The following is a 23,073-nucleotide window of genomic DNA, read 5'->3' as shown; positions in this document are numbered from 1 at the left end:
AATTTAGATGCGCAAAGTTTACATAATGCCACATTCCCTACTGTAGTATTTCATTTATATTTGGTAATAATTATTCAACCATTGACTAATTAAGCTCAAAATATTCGTCTCGCAAAGTACAACCAAATTGTACAATTAATTTATAATTTTATCTACTTTTAGTATCCTATGTATATACTATAAATTTAATGTGAAGAATCTTGTTTTTGCGTAGTGTTAAATTGGAAACTAAACAAGGGCGAAGAGAAAGAACGCAAAACCGCAGGAGGAGGAAAAAGCACAAGCGCGTCGCCACGTGGCTGGGGCCAGGCCCCTGACCCCACGGCACCTTCTGTATTCCAGTTCCCCACGGGCCACGGCCCCACCTGTCGGCTGCGTCTACCTCCTCCCGTCCTCCAGGCCGTGTCCGCAGCACCACTCCCTCCGCCCACCACACCACACCACACCACACCACACTTCCTCCGCCCACGCGCACGGCGCACCCGTCCTGTGCACAGATCACACCACCACACGACGCGCTCGTCAGTCGTCGCGCACGCACCCCACGACGCCCCAACCGTCCCAAACCCAGATCCTCCCCCGCCTCGGCTCGCCACCGCCAACCCACCACCACCATGCCCGTGGACACCGACGAGCGCCCCCTCGTCGAGCTCGCCTCCGCCTCCGCCGCCGCCGCCACCGCGGCCGCCACTACTCCCACCGCCTCCACCTCCACCTTCTCCTCCGCCGCCGCCCCCTTCCCCGCCCCTGCCACGCCGGGGTTCTCCCGCTTGGTCCGCTGCAACGCCCCCGCTTCCTCGCTCCCGGGCACCGATGCCGGCGCCGGCGCGCAGCAGCCGGCGTACCCGGGGAACGCGATCTCGACGACCAAGTACACGCCCGCGAGCTTCGTGCCCAAGTCGCTCTTCGAGCAGTTCCGCCGCGCCGCCAACTGCTTCTTCCTCGTCGTCGCCTGCGTCTCCTTCAGCCCGCTCGCGCCCTACCGCGCCGTCTCCGTCCTGCTCCCGCTCGTCGTCGTCGTCAGCGCCGCCATGGCCAAGGAGGCCGTCGAGGACTGGCGCCGGAAGCAGCAGGTGAGCGCGCACTGCTCTGCTCTGCTGTACCTCCACGGGTTGAGCAAGGCATTGGGACTGGTGGGTGCTGATCCCTCGCCCGCCGGGTTGGTTGGCCTGACGGCCTTGGTGTAGGCAAATGGGGTTCGTTGGATTTGTTGCATAATGCTCGGGGATAATGGGGGTTTTGATCTGAAATGTGGCGCGTCACCTCAATAGTCAATTCATTGTGGGTGCACAGAATTGATAGTACTGTCATTTGGCTGCACAGATCAAGGCAGTTTAATAGTTGCAGCGCATCTCTGCGTCATTTTCTTTTACGAGACTCTCAAATGTACAGTGTCCAGATCCCTAGTGGGTAGTTATAGAGTTCAATGCCTTTTCAGTCACGCAAGCGCACTGTCATTTGGCTGTAGGATGTCATAATGGCATGTTTAGCTTCCTGGGATTGTGGACGACCGTACTTTGTCTGTGTTTGTGATCGAAGTGATTGCATTAATTTCTGCTGTGGCACAATGAGAATGGTTGGCTTGTGCTCACAATGTAGGGGAGCGAGGTAACTGTATGTTTAGTTGTGCTTACTACTCGCCTACTGTCTTAAAACATTTGTGCCATAACATAGTTGTTTACATATCCAGGGTAATTGCATCTCTTATCAAGCTGTGTTGATAAGGCTTCAGCAAATATTATGTTTCTTTCTTCTCTTGGATACCCACACAAACTTTGCTTTAATTAACATATATCTATTTATAAGCTATTTCTACTGTGTTAATGAAATTTGAACTGAAACATATTGTGTGGAAGTAATTTCCCAGCAATATATACATGTTATTTTGTGTAATATTTACTGAACTGAATTTGTTTTTGACCTTCTTTTACATAGGACATAGAAGTGAACAATAGGAAGGTTGAGGTGTTTGATGGGATCCAATCATTTCATGAGATAGAATGGAAGAAGCTTCGAGTTGGCGATATAGTTAAAGTTAAAAAGGATGAGTTCTTCCCTGCTGATCTTCTTTTCCTTTCGTCTAGCTCTGATTATGGATTATGCTATGTGGAGACGATGAATCTTGATGGTGAGACAAACTTGAAGCGGAAACATGCATTAGAGGTGACTATGGGCTTGAATGATGACCCAGTTTTCCATAGTTTCAAGGCTTTCATTCGATGTGAGGATCCAAATGAGAAACTGTATTCTTTCTTAGGAACTCTGTACTACAATGGGCAACAATATTCTCTGTCTCCGGAACAGGTCCTGCTAAGGGACTCAAAACTTCGTAATACAATGTATATATATGGCACCGTAATATTTACGGGACATGATACAAAGGTGATGCAAAATGCAATGGAGCCACCGTCAAAGAGGAGTTCAGTTGAACGAAGAATGGATAAAATAATATATCTCCTTTTTGTGATTCTCTTTGCTATTGCAACGTTTGGGTCAATTGTGTTTGGGATGAAAACAAAGCATGAGATAAGTCCAGGAAACTATGCATGGTACCTCAGACCAGATCAAGCAAATATATTCTTTGATCCAAACAATGCATCATTTGCAGCCTTCTGCCATTTTCTCACAAGCCTGATGCTGTATGTGTGCTTGGTGCCTATTTCATTGTATATCGATAGAAATTGTCAAGGTGTTACAGAGCACATTCATAAATCAAGACCAGAATATGTATTGTGCAGAGTCTGATAAACCTGCAAGAGCTCGCACCTCAAATTTGAATGAAGAACTTGGTCAAGTTCATACTATACTGTCTGACAAAACAGGGACATTAACATGCAATTCAATGGAGTTCTTGAAATGTTCTATTGCTGGTGTTGCTTATGGAAATAGGCGTACAGAAGTGGAGACGTGTTATGGAGAAATAGCTGAAACTACTGACAATTTTGGGCACAAGGACACTGCTGAATTCAAGAGATCAGTCAAGGGATTCAATTTCACTGATAGTCATTTGATGAATGGAAGATGGGCCAAAGAATGTTCTAGGGATGCTATAGAAATGTTTTTCCGAGTGTTAGCTGTTTGCCATACTGCAATTCCTGTGGCAGATAGAAATTCTGCTGGTATGCCTTACGAAGCTGAGTCTCCTGATGAAGGAGCTCTTGTTACAGCTGCAAGAGAGTTTGGTTTTGAATTTTATCATAGGACACAAACGACTATATCAGTGCATGAGTATGATCCTGTGGTTGGTGGAAAGGTGGATAGGTGCTTATCTTTTCCACTGTTCTTAGTGATTATTCTTCAAAAGTGTCAACATTGCCAACATCATGATGCCTAATTTTCATTTCAGAACATATAAACTACTCAACATCTTAGAGTTCAGCAGTGCTCGTAAGCGTATGTCTGTTATTGTGAGGACAGAAGAGGGTCGACTATTTCTCTTCTGCAAAGGAGCTGACAGGTTAAATAATTGTTTTTACATGTGATGAAAACCTTCTATGTTTGACACTGCATTTCCCGTTTATAATTACATATCCATGTCATGATAGTGTTAGCCTTAAAGATGTGCACCATATTTGAACTATTGCAGCTATTCTAGAGTGGACCTTTCTTCAGAGTTGTGAATTTCACATGCTAATATTTTCAACCTTCAAGTTCTGTTGAAATAAGTATATCATTATCTTTTCATATCTGTGCTTCAGTGTAATATTTGAAAGGCTCTCCAAGGATAATGGAACAGCTTGTCTGACTAAAACGAAGTGTCACATTGATGAGTATTCTGAGGCAGGTCTCCGGACCCTGGCACTTGCATATCGTGAACTTACTGAAGAACAATACGTTGTATGGAATCAGGAGTACTCGTCTGCCAAGAATTCTGTACATACTGATCATGATGCAGCTGTTGAGAAGGCATCAGAAGACATTGAGAAGGATTTGGTTCTCTTGGGTGCTACTGCTGTAGAGGATAGATTGCAAAATGGGGTGCGTTGACTTCTACTTGGTGCTTCTTATTTTCTTAAGAGTCTTGTATTTATCTGAAATTCTGAATAGACAAACAAACTTCTTTTCTATTTTTGATTTGTTAACCATTCTTTTTTGAACATTAAATACAGCAGGGGATGCCCCAACTGTAATTTGTTAACCATTCTTAGTGAGCACCATACTCTTTTCCTGTGCACAATATATTTATTGGGTTACTGTCACATAATTTGGTTCTTTTTTAGATAGTTTGTCACATAGTATGTTTCTTCTTTAGGTAGTTTGTCACATAATTTCACTTGTAATCTTGTTTTGATATTTAATGAGGAAAAATTACCACTTTTATGTGTCAAATTGTAAACAAATGTTTTAACTCATGGTCAAATCATTGCTTGTATCAACTCTATCCTTGCAGGTCCCTGAGTGTATTTACAAACTTGCACAAGCTGGAATTAAGATCTGGATTTTAACTGGAGACAAGTTGGAGACAGCTGTAAACATAGGGTTAGTTCCATTCCATATGCTGTTACATATCTGAAACACTGAGATCACAATACCTTAAAGTTTAATGTATGTTGGTGCTTGGTATCTAGTTACGCTTGTAACCTATTGAGGAAAGAGATGGAGGAAATTTTTATCACACTGGAGAACTCAAGTACAAATGCTTCAGAGGGGTCCAGTGGAGAAGGAAACAGAATGGTATGAAATCTTAAAACAAAGACACTTGCTTTTTCTTACTTGCATGTATGTATAAATAATTGCAGAATTTACACCGTTTTTGAAATGCTAGCAAAGTCCTATATGTTTTTTTTTTCATGAAATGCACATAAATGTCGATAAGTATCAATACTATTAGATCATCTGAGTAGTGTATAGGGCAAACAGATGGGTTGTATAAGTTCAGTTTATGCTATGTATACAATGACATTTGTAACCTTTTGTATCTTATCATACAGTCCGCGTTTGAAGAAATTGATAGGAAATTACAAGATGCTAGAGGAAAGATTTCCCAAAAAGGAACCTCAACTTCATTCGCTCTTATCATTGATGGCAATGCTCTGACACATGCTCTCACGGGCAGCCTTAAGAACTCATTTCTGGATCTAGCAGTTAACTGTGCATCTGTTTTATGTTGTCGGGTTTCACCAAAACAAAAGGCACTGGTGAGTAACAAGATAATTCATCTGTTTGACTATTCCTTAATAAGCTTATGCCGGCATTTTATTTATCCATAATAGTGAACACTAGTTTGCCGCTTCTATAGCTACTGGGTACTGTTGCAGGTCACCAGGTTGGTTAAAATTAGGACAAATAAAACTACTTTAGCTATTGGCGATGGAGCAAATGATGTTGGTATGCTACAAGAGGCTGACATTGGGGTTGGAATAAGTGGCGCTGAAGGAATGCAGGTCGATAGTTTTGTGCACTACTTTCATTTTTGGATTTGTCACTTAACCTATTGTTATGAATCTTGCCTATGCTTTAATTCTTGAAATGGACGAAAAAGATCTACAATTGTAATTTATCAAGTTTTTATTTGCAATATTTAGCAAAATTACTCGCTTGAAAGTCAAGTTGGATGGAAGTTTTAGCTTCCTCATGAAGTTTGTTCCGTACTGTATTTTAGGACAGAATGACTGATCATGTGATAGGACTTTGCAACTGATGATCAGTTGGTTAAATATCTTGATGACCAATTGACCTCGTGAAAAGAGCTTTTACCCAAGCTAGCTTCATCAATGTTTCAAAAAGCATGGTGTGCTAGGCAAGTGGTTAGGCTCTCCTAGCACCTAGGCGTTCGTAGGCAATTTTACTTTTTCTGCTTAGCTGGAGGAATGCCTCATTGAATAGAGAAAACATGGCATATTACAACGACAATATTGGTATACTGCATCTATCCATGAGTTTTATGATCACAATTTATCTTCCTCTCTCTAATGTCCCACTTTAATACATAGATCGAGTTCTAAGCCACTCCTGGTGAAAAAACACCTAGGTGCTAGGCAAGGTGCTGCTGCTCTGCCTAGTACTACATGTTGGAACAGAAACCTCATGCCTTTTTCTCTTTTGGTTTTTGTATCTGCTTTATGTTATCTGACAACTGATGGTGCTTTGTATTACAGGCTGTTATGGCGAGTGACTTTGCAATAGCACAGTTTCGTTTCTTAGAGCGATTACTTCTTGTGCATGGTCATTGGTGTTATCGTCGGATTGCAGCTATGGTAAAGCACTGCCCCCTCTGCTTCTTGAACTCTTCAGTGAACTAGTCCCTCCAGTCTCATTTTCTTCTCCTTTAGGGCATCGACATAGTTTCCGGGACTGAGCTTTATTCACTTTTATCATTGTGTTGCCCTAATGATATGTTTTATTCTATGGATATATAAGTACTCTTCATACTGGATATACTAATATGGTTTTAATGCTAAAAATCAAATACTTGTACTCGCCCTGTATCACCTAAACAATTTCCTTGCAATATGATAATGCCTCTTCATTTTTTCCTTTTACCTCCCGAAAGAATATTACTTGTGTATCCAGCTAAGCTTATGTGCCATTTTGATACACCAGATATCAACCTTCCCTTGGCATGCAATATGCCTAACTTTCCAATGTTTTTTTTTGTATTATTTGGCACTAAGTAGCAAATTTTGGTGTTCTTATCGAGCTCTGTTAGTTTAGTTCTTGCATTGTATAACAGTCTGCATTTTGTTTGTGATATGAACAGATATGCTATTTTTTCTTCAAGAACATCACATTTGGCTTTACGCTTTTCTGGTTTGAGGCTCATGCCATGTTCTCAGCACAACCTGCGTATAATGATTGGTTCATATCTTTCTATAACGTTGCCTTCACATCTCTTCCTGTCATCGCCCTCGGTGTTTTTGACAAGGATGTCTCTTCCCGTGCTTGTCTTGAGGTTTGTAACCTATCAGATTCATATGTAATGTTGTGATATATATGTGAACTTTGGTCTTTGAGTCAGCGTTTGTAGCATTGCATTGGTTGATTTCTTTTTGTTTCTATAAATCACACCTTTTGTTCCCTTGCATATCATAGGTCCCTTCATTACATCAAGATGGTGTTAATAATGTGTTCTTCAGTTGGTCTCGAATACTCAGTTGGATGTTAAATGGGATGTGCTGTTCAATAATTATTTACTTTGGTTCCCTCAACGTTATTCTAGTTCAGGCTGTCCGACAGGATGGTCGCGTTGCTGGGTTTGACATCCTTGGGGTGACCATGTACAGTTGTGTAGTGTGGACTGTGAACTGCCAGCTAGCTCTCTACATCAGCTACTTCACCTGGATACAGCATTTCGTCATCTGGGGCAGCATACTGATCTGGTACACTTTCCTGGTCATCTATGGACTATTTTCCCCAGCAATATCAACCACTGCATATCATGTTTTTGTGGAAGCTTGTGCACCTAGCCCTTTGTACTGGTTATCTACTCTAATGATTGTGGTGACAGCCTTGATCCCATTCTTTGTCTATAAAATATCGAGAACATTGTATTACCCACAGTATCATGATCAAGTTCAGAGGGCTAACTCAAAGAATTGGTAGTGCCAGTTGTATAAGATGCTACTGAATGAGGGTATGTACAGTCTGGTAATTTGGTTTAACATTAGCATGATTTGCTTTCTAGATCATGATGTCAGAGGTGATATAAACAAGTTGGCTGTTTAACAGATCTTGTATATACGATTTATGCCCACAAAGTTACAGATTCAGGTTATGGCAGTGTATCTGTCAAATATCAGAACACAATGGTGACTTCTCTGCAAGCGGCAAATTGATTCTTTGGATCTATGACCCCACTAGGACACATTTTCCTTTTGTTGTGGATGGGGCTCATCATGGAAGCAGATTGCAATTAGGATTTACATAGAATGATGTATAGCATGTCGGTAACTGCGAATATGAGTTCCTTAATGTATGTAGTATTGTTCTAGGAAAATTAGCGATCTTGTAGCATCAAACTGTCAAACCTATGTTCTTGGAAGCATAGTTAATACCCTTTGTGGCTTGTATGTATTCAGGCATCTCCAGTTCCATGCATTTTCTTAGGATCATTCATTCCTTCTACCGCTCTTTTTTAGAACAATTACTTGTCTACATGCCATTTTTCAGTGGAAGCATTGTTCAACAGTCCACATACGGATTTACTGCATGCTATTATGATTGTTTTAGAGTATGATATATTGGTTTGATCAAGCCTTTGGATTTTGATGTGGTTTGGTTGTCAGGTGAGATGAGATCTCCCAGATTATACATTAGGCTGAGATTCTTTCATTTATTTCTTCCGGTTGCCCAATGTCTCTAAGCAGGGAATTTTGCATGCTTGGATGCAGACTTTTTTATGTATTTTTTTTCAAGGGCCACCGAAAGGATTGAATGTCTCAGAAGAGATGTATTAGTCTCTAAAATTTTAAACAACAACCTTAGACTAATTAAAACTATTTCACTCCACCTGCATGGATTACCGTAGAGTTAAACAAGAACATTAAGATGAGTCCTTAGGGTCAACAAATTAAGTCATGTCCTTAGCATGATCAACATTGTCTTTAATTGCAAAAATTGAATCTAACCACTAGGGATCTGACTTGCACAAGATCAATCCCAGTTGTCACCAAAGAATCAAGCATACAAAGATCAACAAGAAAGTACAGTAAGTGTGAGAAGTAAAATAAACAAGCGACAGTTGGATCTCTTTCGTGGAAGTTATTTCCACAACCCCCTATTTCATGTTGGAGAACGCACTAAAAGCTAAGCTCCTTTTAAACACAAAGGTATAAACTCCACTATGAGTAACCATTTTCCACTTCGGATTGACAGGTCTCAAGCTAGGTGAACTCGTAGCCTAGGATTAAGATGCCCAAGGAGGTGTGAATTGGACTAATCTAAAATTCTCGCACAATTAAAACCTACTGCTTAGTCCATTTCACCCTTGTGCCTAAAAGTGTGTTTCTAGCCTACTGCAGAAAATTTTGCAACTTAGTTCCAACCCTAGTCTAGCATAGAAATTCTAGGAATATAAGTACATTAAAGTAATTGCTTAAAGTAATGGAGAAGGTTAGGAATACGCCGATGTTTTCCCAAGGTATCGAAGAGTTGGCACTCCCTACTAGTCCTCGTTGGAGCACCCGCTAAAGGGTATTGCTCCCCTGATCCACGCAAGGATCAACTTCTCTATACGGGTTGATTCTTTGCCACTCCGGCACAGTCAGTCACACCCAACTATTTACACCATGAGTTGGGCCTCTCACAATTGCCACCGAGAGATCATCATCAAGCTCCCAATCATCACCAAGCCGTCTAGTGATGCCGATCTCCAAGAGTAACAAGCACAAATTCACTTGGCTTAACCAATCCTAATGAGAAGAGTGGATGCACACTTGTTACTCCCTAGGCACTAATGGAGTCCTTAATCTTTGAATGAGCAAATCCAAATCACTCCACTAGCCTCAAGCTCTCTCTTGGTCACCATAGGGTGTATGAAATAATCTGAATGCCGAGAGATTTCTCTTGCTCGAGATTGAGGGGTAGCCCTCACTCCAAAAACTAGTCGTTTGAACTCCACTCAGCAAAAACTACACCACAGGAAAAAGTCTGGTGCACGTTTGAACTGAGCGCCAGAGTTTTCCATTCGGTGCCTCTCCAATGGCTATTTTCAAACTAGCAGTTACTATACGGCCTCCTGTAGCTCTTCATCCGGTGGTACCCACCAGATTAATCCGGTGGTACCAAACCCTTACTAGAACTCTCTATCTCTAGTGAGCACCAGATGCTCTAGTCACACTCACTGAATTGTTTCAGTGAGTCTGGGAGCTCTTTGCTCCTTGTTCTAAAGCGTTGTTGACTTGTAGCCATTTCTCTGGTGGCACTGGAGGAATAGGTATAGTATTGTTCACCAAACAATATTACCACTACACATATCTCTTTCTCCATTGCACCCCTGACTAGGACACCAGACAAATCCGATGCTATCAAAACAACTCCATTCTCTTCCACTTCAATCAACTTTGAGAATGGACTAACTATGAATTGATCTTAGGACTTCCTCTGAGCTACTATAGGATCTCTGGTTAGTCTAGAGGGGGGATGAATAGCCCAGTTAAAACAAAACTTAACCAAACATCAAATTCCACCCGCGACACTGCTGCTCTGAGCTCACGGCGCTGCCGCGCTGCGACACTGTCGGGCCAGAACAGCGGTACTGCCGCACCTACAGACAACTTCGAGATACAATTCAAAATCTGTGTATGGAAACTTAGATAAGATAAATTACTAAGGTTCCTGCAGGTATGTAGTTCACTGATCGACAACTAGAAGTGGTAAGAACACCACACACAAGTAGATCGGTCATAAACCCTAGAAATCACCTCAACAACAATATGAATCACAAGAAAGTAGAACAAGCACACGATGACACAATGATTTATCCCATGGTTCAGCTCACCACCAAGGCTTGCCTATATCCACATTGTTGAGGTTAGCCACTAAGGCTTAGGGCTTTGCAACCCTTCCCCGTTCTCAAGTCAAGAGAGTTAACTCTTGAGATGAGGGATGAGTTTACTAGCTTCAAGAGATGGTTACAAACCTCCTGGGGCTGCCACACAAGTTGGCAAGCTCCACGGGCGACGCTTTAGCCGGCTAGGAGCCAAGCTCCAAGAGTAACAAACACAACCATCGGCCAAAACGTGAACCAAGTGCTCTTTTGAGTTGGGAAAACAGTGGATCTGCTCTCTAATCTGATTTGGGACCTTTTTCTCTCAAGGATTGATGGGAAAATCAATGGAGAAGCTTGGGAGCTCAAGGTCACCAACAGAGGAGAGAAAGAAGAGCAATTTTCTATTCTTCCACGAACTGAACGGTTGGAGAAGAAGAGAGAGCCGTTGGAGAGGAATGGTAAAGGTATAAATACCCTCCCAGCCCCAACGGTTAGTTAAATCGCAGTAGTGCCACGGCTTAACTGCGGCAATGCCTCTCTACGGCTATGCCTTTCTCTAGGTGCGGCACTGCTGCACCAGGCAAGACAACAAGGGTGAAAAGTGAAGTGCTGGCTGTCTTGGCTGAGTAACTGAGGATGTAAGTGTGTTGCACACTTTAGCTTAAGCATTGTGTCCCCCTTTATAGTATGGCTTTTCCTATACTCAAATTCAAAATCTAAAAGGAAATTAAACCTCCTTTGAGTTTGAAGCCATCAACAATTGTAATTGGGGGCTCCTCCATTTCGTATAACATCGTCGATTATAGATGCCTTGCTTGTCATCTCGATAAATCTCACTAGTTCTCTAATTGTGTGGTCAATATTACCAAAACCCACAATTAGGGCTTGATTGCACTTTCAATCTCCCCCCTTTTGGTGATTGATGACAACCCAATTAGAGCTTACAAAAGATATGAAACATAACTAAGATTTTTGAGCCATGGGTGTAGAGCCTTCCCATAAATGTGTGAATGGAGAATTGAATTCTCAAATTGGCATAAGAAGCCAAGATTAACATTTTAGTGAAAGTGATGGGGCTCCCCCTACGTCCATGCTCCTATGGGGTGCTACACACTATGTCAGATATATAATTGTGATGCAAATGATAGTTCATGCACAACAAAGATTGCTGTGATAGCTGGGTGCGGCATTGCCGCTCCTTAGCCGCATCACTGCCGCAGAGCAGCACTGCCGGACCTGGGTGCGGCACTGCCGCACTTGCTGTAACAACACAGGTAAAATCAAGCACCACACAACATGTAATACTCATATAAAAGAACATTCTAGCATAGTTATATGACAAGCTATAGCACACATCAATACATTTCCATATCCCATACATAAAGAGTACTTAGGTAGCATTATTACACAAATAGAGTTTTGAGCGACTCTCAAACTCTCACCTAACAAAGACTACTCTCATAGGATAGAACATGAAGCTTCTGCTGCAGCAACCTCTCCATGGTGTCAAAAAGTTGTTGACCCCTCAAATTTCCCCCCCTTTGGTATAAAGCACCAAAAAGAGAAGAAAAAGAAGAAAGACCAACAAACTCACTCATCTTCTTGGATGCCCTCCTAGTCAACATCATCTCCACCATGGGCAGCATCTCCATCATTGCCATCATCATCATCATCATCATCATCATCATCATCATCATCAGAGGACACCACCGCCCTCCCTTGGCGATGTGTGGTCGAAGTGTGGCGAGTGCATCTGGTGCTCCTTCTCAAGGACTCTAAGGTCGATGCCAAGGTCGCGTGAGGCTCAAGCTCCGGCTGCTCCTACTGCTCCTCCTCATCCTCTGACTCCATGTCGAAAAGGCTAGGGAGGTTGTCAAACCTCGACGTTGACTTAGCTGGAGGAAGGGGTGGCAGCCCTACTCATTCTCTAGCCTCCCGGTTCTCCAACCGGTCCTCATATGCAGTCCTCGCTGCATAGGCGCAAGTAGTGAAAATGGCCTTGATCCATTTCCCAAACTTCTCCATCTTCTTACTCTTGCAAGACCTAGAGCGGGAGGACTCGAGAATGTCCTCAACTGAAGGAGAGTGTCTCACGGACCTGCTAGCACCTGTGGCTTGGGTCTTCTCAATCTTGTAGATGGTGTGGAGACCATCTTTGTCAAACTTGTAGCCGGTGACCCTCTCAATCATGAATATGAGATAGGGGGCATAGGGCAGCCCCTTTTTCCCATCATCCATGGCAAACCTCAGCTCATGCCACATGAAGCGAGGGACATTGAACCTATCACCTCTAGGAGCAAACCTAGCAAGCACATTCCTCACATAGCCATTAAGATCTAAAGCTGCTCCATCCATGGGATTGATGGTGTGCTTGATTAGGTTGTTCAAGATGTAGTAGTAGCTTTGCAAGCCACTAACTCGACCATCAGCTCCTCTCCTGTCAATCCACATGTATGCAATGTCATGGATCTCTGCCCTAGGCTCATCATGGATATAAGTGAAGCCTCGCTCCTCCTCTCTAGAACCAAGGATCCAACAGAAGGTCACAAAGTCAACACGGTAGTGCCGTCCCTCAGTCATCCAGTGAATCTCATCTGCATAGATGTCATAGAAGAAGGTAGCATGGAACCGGGCTAACACTTCCTCATTCCAATTGTACTAGAAGCTCATGATGTCAGTAGGCCAAAGATCTCACAAGCCTTATCACCTTGTTGAACTCAAGATCAATCTTCTCCTTGATCTCCTCCCAGTCAACATATTGCATCTTCACAATCTTGGACTTCTTTGAGTTGAAGATCACTGAGGCATAGAAGTTTGAATGAAACTCATTCCAAAATCTATAGTCAACCCCCAAATCCTTTGGCTACTCATAAGGGTTGTTCTCACGTGCTTCTTCCACCAATTTCTGTTTCCCACATAATTGAGCATGGGATGAATACGTGTATCAACTAGATGCCTCATGAGCACCTCCTCAGGGTACTCGCTGATATAGCCTCTATCAAACTCCTCAAGGTGAGGAGGAGTAGCTGGGCAAGCACTAGGAGGATGGTGCGGCCAGCCCTCTCCAAGTTTTCCTCCTCCTAGATTAACTGATCCCTCCCCCCTGTCTCTTGGGTCTCCTCTAGCTGCTACACTGCTGCTGCCACAAACTATCCTCCCACGGCCATGGTGAGGAAATGGCTTGTCTCATGGCTCGGTCATCTTCCTCTTTCCCCTTCGGTCATCTTCACCTCCGGAGGTCATCTATGCATAAGAAAATAGATCCAAAATAAGAAACTATACACATGGGAGGTAGAAGAACACTTGTAGAATGATTTGAATAATCAAGAAGTTGCAAAGCATAAGCCAGGAAAGCACTCTGATCACAACTGTGTCAGGTGGTGCGGCACTGCCGCACCTTAGGGGTGGCACTGCCGCGCCTATTACTTCTCCCAACTCATGATCAGCCTCTTCTTGCTTACTCAAACCACTCTACAAATGCCCTGCTGGACCATCATACAATTCCAGAAAGTGTAGATCTTACTAGAACATGGAGTTGAGCACTAGATGGGTAAAGTAACTTCATGTTTAAGAGAGTAATAGATTTGGTGCACTAATCCAATCAGAATGGAGAGTCATCGATGGAATGTCACCTTGAATTGCATAAACAATCTTCAGTGTGCGGCACTACTGCTCTCAGCATGCGGCACTGCTGCAGGCTCCAGTGACACTCAACCCATAAATATATATTTCAATTCAATTTGTTCATCAAACCTACTTCTATCCTAATCATGCAATCACTAGAAACCATAATCCAATAGAAAATGAACTCCATTGCATAGATTAGGAATGTTCTAGGGTTATCACCTTGGAACTCATGGATTGAAGGGAAGAGAGGAGAAACTGCTCCGCCCATGAGCTTCAGCAGCCACCGGCGATGAAGGAGAGGCCACTGGAGAGTAGCGGCACAGCGACGTGAGGAAGAGAGGGCGCGTGTGCACGGCGACATCTAGGCTAGAATGGGGAGATAAAGAGAGTTACTATAGGCCAGATGAAGAAGTAAAGAAGTGGGCCCCATGGTAACTGCTGTTGTGGGCTGAATTCCAATTGAAATTCAAAGTGCGACACCAATGCATGCCACACTTAGCACTGCCGCAGAGTGGCACTGCCGCAGTGCAGGCGCGGCACAACCGCACTCCCCAAAATAGCGGGATTTAGCTACTAACTAAATAGCTCTACATATATAGGATATGGACATATATCTCAAGTGCATTATGATCAGCAATAGATAAACAATACAAAGCATGACCATAATGTACTTGTTGCTTTTGATAAATCATTTTGAAGCACAATATGTAAACTTTTGCAATTCTTTTGTCCTAAGCATGCTAGTTCATCAAACAAAGGTGTGCTATAGTTCAAACCATGTTATGAGAATCAAGTATATTTAGCTCACTACACAAAGCACAAAACCTTGACTCATCGAGAGGCTTAGTGAAGATATTTGCTAGTTGCTTTTTGGTGCTCACATGGCGAATTTCGATATCTCCTTTGGTTTCATGGTCTCTCAAGAAATGATGTTAGATGTCTATGTGCTTAGTTCTTGAGTGGCTTACGGGATTGTTTGCAAGCTTTAAGACACTTTCATTGTCATACAAGAGTGGGATTTTGGTAAAGCGACATCCGAAATCTTGAAGGGTTTGCCTCATCCAAAGTAGTTGACCACAACATGCGTCGGCTGCAACATACTCGGCCTCAGCGGTGGAAAGGGCTACACAATTTTGCTTCTTAGAACTCCAAGACACTAGGGACCATCCAAGGAATTGACATGTCCCTGAAGTGCTTTTTCGATCTACTTTGCAACCGGCGTAATCAGAATTCAAATACCCAAGCAGATCAAACTTAGAGCCCTTAGGATACCACAAGCCAAGGTTAGGAGTGTGTACTAAATATCTCAAGATTCTCTTAACAGCCACTAAGTGACACTCTTTCGGGTTAGCTTGAAATCTAGCACACGTGCACACACTAAGCATAATATCGGGCCTAGATGCGCACAAATAAAAGTAGAGAGCCAATCATGGAATGATATACCTTGATGTCCATGGCTTTCCCTTCTTCATTGAGATCAAGATGTCCATTGGTTGGCATAGGAGTTTTAATAGGCTTGGCATTCACCATGTCAAACTTCTTGAGCATATCATGGGTGTACTTCGTTTGGCTAATAAAAGTTCCATCCTTCATTTGCTTGATTTGAAATCCGAGGAAAAACTTCAATTCACCCATCATAGACATCTCAAATCTCTTGGTCATGATCCTACTAAATTCCTCACAAAAAGAATGATTAGTACTACTAAATATTATGTCATCGAATATATTTGGCACACAAATATATCTTTACCAACTTTGTGAGTGAAAAAGGTAGGATCGGCTTTGCCTATTTCAAAGTCTTGTTTAAGCAAAAATTCCTTAAGGCATTCATACCATGCTCTTTGTGCATGCTTAAGCCCATAGAGCATCTTTTGGAGTTTGTAGACATGGTTGGGGAACTTAGGATCTTCAAAGCCCGGTGGTTGCTCAACATAGACAAGTTCTTGAATAGGTTTGTTGAGGAATATACTCTTCACATCCATTTGATATAGCTTGAAGTTGTGATAAGCGACATAAGCTAGAAGCATTCGTATTGCTTCAAGCCTTACCACTGGTGCATATGTTTCTTCAAAGTCCAAGCCCTCTACTTGAGTGAAGCCTTGAGCAACTAATCTTGCCTTGTTCCTTGTCACCACACCATTCTCATCTTGCTTGTTGCAGAAAACCCATTTGGTGCCAATGACATTTGTATTGGATCTTTCCACCAAGGTCCACACTTGATTTCTTTCGAAGTGGTTGAGCTCTTCTTGCATAGCCATGATCCAATCTAGGTCTCCAAGTGCTTGTTCCACCTTAAGAGGCTCCAAAGAGGAAACAAACGAGTAAAATTGGCAAAAATTTGCTAAGTGTGAGCGAGTTGTTACCCCTTTCGAGGACTCCTAAGAATATTATCAATGGAGTGGTCCCGTTGAATTGTTTGCCTTAGCCTTGGGTGATCAATGGCCTCTTGTTCGTCTTCTAGATCTTCATCTTCTTCTTGCTCAAAGATTGGTTGTATGTTCTATCCACGAGCTAGAGTTGAATCAGCTGCTGCTGACTGGGTAGACGCGACATTGCCGCTATCAGATGTGGCACTACTGCATGCAGGTGTTGTAGCAGGGGTCTATTGCTGTTCAGCATTAGGTATGTCAGTGAAATTTGGTGCAACGGCAACTTGAGGAATTTCCACTTCAATGGCTTGATCTTCTAGTGGTCTAATATCACCAATAGCCAATTGCTTGATTGCTTCACATGGTGGATCCTCCTTTTCTACAACACTTGAATCAACTTGCTCTACTTAAGAGCCATTAGATTCATCAAACATCACATCTACTGCAATCTCAACTCTCCCAGAGGTTTTTTTTGAAAACACGGTAGGCATGCTCATTTGATCTATAACCAAGAAGAAAACCTTCATCAACTTTAGGAGCAACCTTAGAGGTTTTGGGTTTCTTGTTAAGTATGAAACACTTGCACCCAAACACTCTAAAGTAAGACACCTTTGGTTTGTTACCGGTTAGAAGCTCATATGAAGTCTTCTTCAACTTCTTGTGTAAATAGAGGCGGTTGATGGCATGACAAGCGGTGTTGACGGCGTCGTACCAAAAGAGGTCCAACGTCTTGTACTCATCTAGCATTGTCCTTGCCATGTCAATGAGTGTTCGGTTCTTACTCTCTACTACACCATTTTGTTGAGGGGTGTATGGAGTTGCGAACTCATGCTTGATGCCCTCTTCATCAAGAAACTCCTCAACTAGAGTATTCTTGAATTCGGTTCCATTGTCACTTCTCATCTTCTTAATTGGGAGACCAAACTCCTTTTGTGCTCTTCTAACAAATGTCTTCACTTTCTCTTGAACTTGGCACTTGTCATACAAAAAGAATACCCAAGTGAAATGGGAATAATCATCAACAATAACAAGACCATATTTGTTACCCCTGAGACTTAGGTAGGCGACCGGTCCAAAGAGATCCATGTGAATTTGCTCCAATGGTTGTTCGGTGGTCATGATGCTCTTCGGTGGGTGAGGTACGCCAACTTGCTTTTCGGCTTGACAAGCACTACAAATCCTATCTTTCTCAAAGTGAACATTTGTTAATCCAAGGATGTGTTCATCTTTTGGAAGTTTGGCCAAGTTTCTCATCCCAACATGAGCTAGTCGGTGATGCCAAATCCAACCCATGCTAGATTTTGTCACTAAACAAGTCTCAAGCTTAGGTTTACTTTTGTTGAAATCAACTAGGTAAAGCTTATTCTTTAATCGACCCATAAAGACAATAGAGGAATCCTCCCTTCTAAAGACTTCCACACCCTTATCCGTAAAGAGACAATTGTAGCCCATCTCACACAATTGCGAAACGGACAATAAATTGTAACTCAATGAATCAACATGTTATACATTTGTAATTGAATACTCAAGGGTTATAGCAACTTTACTGAGACCAATCACATCCCCCTTTGAATTGTCTCCAAAGACAATATTCTCATTTGAGTGCGTCATCGGGGAATATGATGAGAACATACTCCTTTCTCCAGTCATATGATCTGTACATCCGCTATTAAGCACCCAACTTGATCCACCGAAGGAGTATGCCTGCAAAACAAGTTTAGTAGCTAGATTTAGGTCCCTAACTTGATTTGGGGCCTTGCATGTTAGTCATAAGAAACTTAGGAACCCAAATAGAAGTATTCCTATATATGTTGGTTTCTTTTCCAACATATTTTGCAACCACTTGACCACTGCTGTTGTTCTTCAATACAAAACATGATGTCAAGCTTTGTTGAGGTGCATGGGCCTTTGGTTGATAAGAATAATTGTTCTTAGTGCCCCATATTGATTCCTTTGGCTTCTGGAAAACCTGCTTCTACTGGAATACCTTCTTCATGGGCTTAGTCTGATCAGGAACAGAATGGGTAGCCTTCCTATTTTTGTGGGGCGCGGCACTGCTGCCCTTCACCGCGGCATTGTCGCTCCGGGCTGCTGCACTGCTGTGGGATGTGCAGGCTGATCGGTACCAATTCTATCCTTCCTTTTAAACTGTACACACTCAAAGCCATTCACTATCTTTCTTCTATTTGTTTTGGCTCCTGTTGTGTGGCCTAGCCCATGCTTGATTGGGGGATGTCTTCCTTTCTTGTATTGTGGCCCTTTTGGTTCATCCTTCTTCTTGTCATTGGTTTGGACCTTGCCATCCATGCACCCTTTTCCAATGATCTCATTGAGCCTAGCAATCTCCTTTCTCATAGCCTCCATATTGGCAAGGTTAGTAGAATAGGTATTCAAATCAAGATTATAACATTTTTCACAACCTTGAGTAGTGGAGGGAGTAGAGGTTTCCTTTACCTTAGAGGGATGTGAGTTGCTATCCCAAATAATGCCATATTGCAGCTCAAGTTCTTTGTGCTTTTCATCCAAGTCACAATACTTTTTCTTGAGGGCATTATTTGCTTTCTTTGTGATAGCATGGTCCTCTTGCTCTTTGGCCAAAGCCTTGCACAAGGATTCCATCTCACTTCTCTCTAATTCAAGAGCTTAGTGATGAATAATTTAATTGGATAAGCAATGTAGAGATCTTCTTGTTGGATACGAGTTTCCCCTCTAGATTCTAGCTCGGCTTGTACACTCTCTAAATCCTCCATTAGCTTAGTGATGAATAATTTAGTTTTTCCATCCAAATTTTTAGTTATCATGTTAATTTCTTCATCACTAGATCCATCATCACTAGAGCTATCACTAATATCACTACTAGAGATATCACTAGGAGGTGGAGGAGGTTTGGTCTTTGATTTTACCTTCTCACCCTTTGCCATGAGACAAATGTGAGGGGAGTAGTAGTAGTCATCATCGGACATGTTGTTGAAGAGCCTTGGTGTAGGGGATGACTTGTGGATAGAAATGGTTGCAACCATCTCATCCTCTTCACTTGTGCTCTCTCTAGTTGAGTGCCATTCATGCCCAATGTGAGCCTCTCCCATGTACTTCTTGCTCTTTCTATGGTGGGCCTTGTCCTCTTTCTTGTCCTTCTTGTACTTGTTATCTTTGATCTCATATGGACACTTGGCAATAAAGTAATCGGTACTACCATAATTGTAGCATGTCCTCTTCTTCTTGTTTGGAAACTTTCTCTTCACTACCTTGTAGCCTTGCTTCTTTAGACCCTTTTAAAATCTCTTCATAAAGAGAGCAACATCATCAACCTTCTCATAATGTTCATCATCATTTTCATCTTCACTTGGGGATGATGTAGTCTCTACTTGCTCTTGGACTTGCTTGCTTACTTTAGGCTTGCTTGTTGAAGCTTGCTTGTTGATCTAGGACTTGCTAGTAGAGCCTTGCTTGCTTGATTTGTTGGCCTTAAGAGCTACATCCTTGATCTTTATACCTTCTACCTTTGCTTGCAACTCACCAAGCTTCTTCCTCTCATTTGCTTCTTCTCTTTGCATGTCAAAGGTCAAGATCCTACCAAGTACATCATTTGGTGTGAAGTACTCAAACTTCTTCTTGTCTCTAATTAGAGTCACTACAGTCTCATTTCTAGGTGAATAAGCCTCCAACATAATCTTAACTACCTTGTGATGATCTAGCTCATCACCACCATAGCCTCTAATCTTGCCCACCATTGTCATCAACCTATCAAACATCTCTTGTGGTCCTTCTCCATCCAAGATTACTTACCGGTTGAGCTTGGCCATTAACAAATCAATTCTTGCATTTCTCACTTTGTCAACTCCTTTATGTGCAAGGTGTAAAGTATCCCATATTTGCTTGGCAACATCAACACCAATCACTCTATTGTACTCATCACCATCCAAATCACTAAGCAACACACTTGTGGCTTGACCATTGAGATGAATAATTCTCATTTCTTCTAGTGTTGGATTCTTGGGATCAACCGGTGGCTCAAATCCATTGCAAACAACCTCCCAAATGCTAGGGTGAAGACCTATAAGATAGGCACTCATCAAGTGCTTCCACTTGGCAAAGTTAGTCCCATCGAAATGAGGTAACTTGCCTGTGGGTACATTGATGAAAGACCTCCGATCATGGTTAGTCATAGGCATAGAAGAATAGTTAAAGGATACAACGGCATATTTGTTGTTGGAGTCAGTTTTGCCCTTTCCTTTCATCTCCTTCTTGCCTCCCTTGGTCACTTGGTAGGACTCATCACCATCTCCATCTTCGGAACTACTTGATATGTCACTTAATGATGCATTTGTTGCCTTCTCTTCTTCCTTCTTCCTAGCTTCTCTTCTTGCTTCTCTCTTGAGCTTTCTTTCTTCTTTTCTTTGCTTCTTGTCTTCTAACCTTTGCTGCTCCTTATTCTTCTTTTCCCTTGGTTCTCTTTTTGCCTTTCTAGCTACCTTCTTTTTTCTTCTTTCTTCATCATTTAGAGCTTTCTCAGCATTGGTAGCCTCAAGCTGTGGGAGTGTGGTATTGCTTGCTGTAGAAGCACTTAGCTCGCTGCTGTCGGTGTCATGCAACTCCACATCCTTTTGATCGGCATCAATGGGCTTCACACCACTAGTACCACCTTCGGGCTCCATACCTCACGCGGTAAAGCACTCACGAGGTAACTTGCTCTGATACCACTTGTAGGATCTCTGGTTAGTCTAGAGGTGGGGGTGAATAGGCCTATTAAAACAAAACTTAACCAAACGTCAAATTCCACCTGTGGCATTGCCGCGTTGTGGCACTGCCGCACCTATAGACAACTTTGATATACAATTCAGAATATGTGTATGGAAACTTAGATCTGATAAATTACTAAGGTTTCTGTAGGTATGTAGTTCATTGATCGACAACTAGAAGTGGTAGGAACACCACACACAAGTAGATCAGCCACAAATCCTAGAAATCACCTCAACAACAATATGAATCATAAGAAAGTAGAACAAGCACAAGATGACACAATGATTTATCCCATGGTTCAGCTCGCTACCAAGGCTTGCCTAAGTCCACGTTATTGAGGTTAGCCACTAAGGCTTAGCGCTTTGCAATCCTTCCTCGTTCCCAAGTGAAGAGAGTTAACTCTTGAGACGAGGGGTGAGTTTACTAGCTTCAAGAGATGGTTACAAACCTCCTAGGGCTGCCACAAGTGTTGGCAAGCTCCATGGGCGATGCTCTTGCTGGCTAAGAGCCAAGCTCCAAGAGTAACAAACACAACCGCCAGCCAAAACGTGAAAACCAAGTGCTCTTTTGAGTTGGAGAAACAGTGGATCTGCTCTCTAATTTTGTTTGGGACCTTTTTCTCTCAAGGATTGATGGGGAAATCAATGGAGAAGCTTGGGAGATCAAGGTCACCAATGGAGGAGAGAAAGAAGAGCACTTTTTTGTTCTTCCATGAACTAAACGGTTGGAGAAGAAGAGAGAGCCATTGGAGAGGGATGGGAAAGGTATAAATACCCCCTAGCCCTAACGATCAGTTAAGTCACGGTAGTGCCATAGCTCAACTGTGGCAGTGCCTCTCTACGGCAATGCCTCTCTCGAGGTGCGGCACTGCCGCACCAGGCAAGACAACAAGGGTGAAAAGTGAAGTGCTGGCTGTCTTGGCTGAGTAACTAAGGATGTAATTGTATGAGATTGAGCACTTGGTTGCACACTTTAGCTTAAGCATTGTGTCCCCCTTTATAGTACGGCTTTTCCTATACTCAAATTCAAAATATAAATGGAAATTAAACCTCCTTTGAGTTTGAAGCCGTCAACAATTGTAATTGGGGGCTCCTCCATTTCATATAACATCCTCAATTTTAGATTCCCTACTTGTCATCTCAATAAATCTCATTAGTTCTCTAATTACGTGGTCATTATCACCAAAACCCATAATTAGGGCTTGATTGCACTTTCAGCTACCGAGTGCTATATTTGACAAGTGTGCACCACACTCACTCGGTAGACTCACCTAGGTCAATCTACTACCATACCCCCTTCATAGTATAGCCAAAGGAAAAACAAAGTCCTAAACTACTCTAAGTGTCTCTCAACTCCAAACGACACTTAGAACTAGTATGTCCTTAACCTTGTCGCTTATCCTTTGAAAACTGAAACAAAATCGATCAATAGGGGCATGAAAGCCATTGATTGCCCATTAATCAATCATCATATCATTGTGACCTAACTTAGAATGCCTCCACAAAACACACGTTAGTTACAATGATTATGTCATCATTAATCGCCAAAACTAAATTAGGGGCCTAGATACTTTTAATTCCAACAATCTCCACCAATGAAAGGCTAGCAGGGTCATCACCTAGCAAACACCAAGAGTGATAACCCTTTATCTTCACTTGATTCAATTCCAAGCCAAATGCTTAAAGACTTGCACACTTGCTAATCACTCAATCTTGAAGATCCTTAATCTTGACTAGAATCATTTGTAAATGCTCTCTAACTCACTAGCGGCTTCTAGGATTAGTAAATAGTGTGGTCAAAGAGAGCTTTAGAAGAGCTATTGAACACATGTATATAGGCCTAAGAGAGATCATTGCCATTGGTTGTTGTTTGGCTGATGCAATGAACACAAAATGATTCGCTAGCTTG

The 23,073-nt window shown here is 42.4% G+C and overlaps 1 pseudogene; it reads left to right on the top strand.

The window, feature by feature from the left end:
- Window positions 1–441: 441 nt before the first annotated feature.
- Window positions 442–8,037, top strand: LOC136477255 (probable phospholipid-transporting ATPase 8; annotated as a pseudogene).
- The last annotated feature ends 15,036 nt before the right edge of the window (window positions 8,038–23,073 follow it).

This window comes from Miscanthus floridulus, chromosome 8, assembly GCF_019320115.1.
Source record: "Miscanthus floridulus cultivar M001 chromosome 8, ASM1932011v1, whole genome shotgun sequence".
Lineage (NCBI taxonomy): Eukaryota > Viridiplantae > Streptophyta > Magnoliopsida > Poales > Poaceae > Miscanthus > Miscanthus floridulus.
Note: the sequence above shows the minus strand (reverse complement) of the source record. Positions and strands in the feature narration are given on the sequence as shown.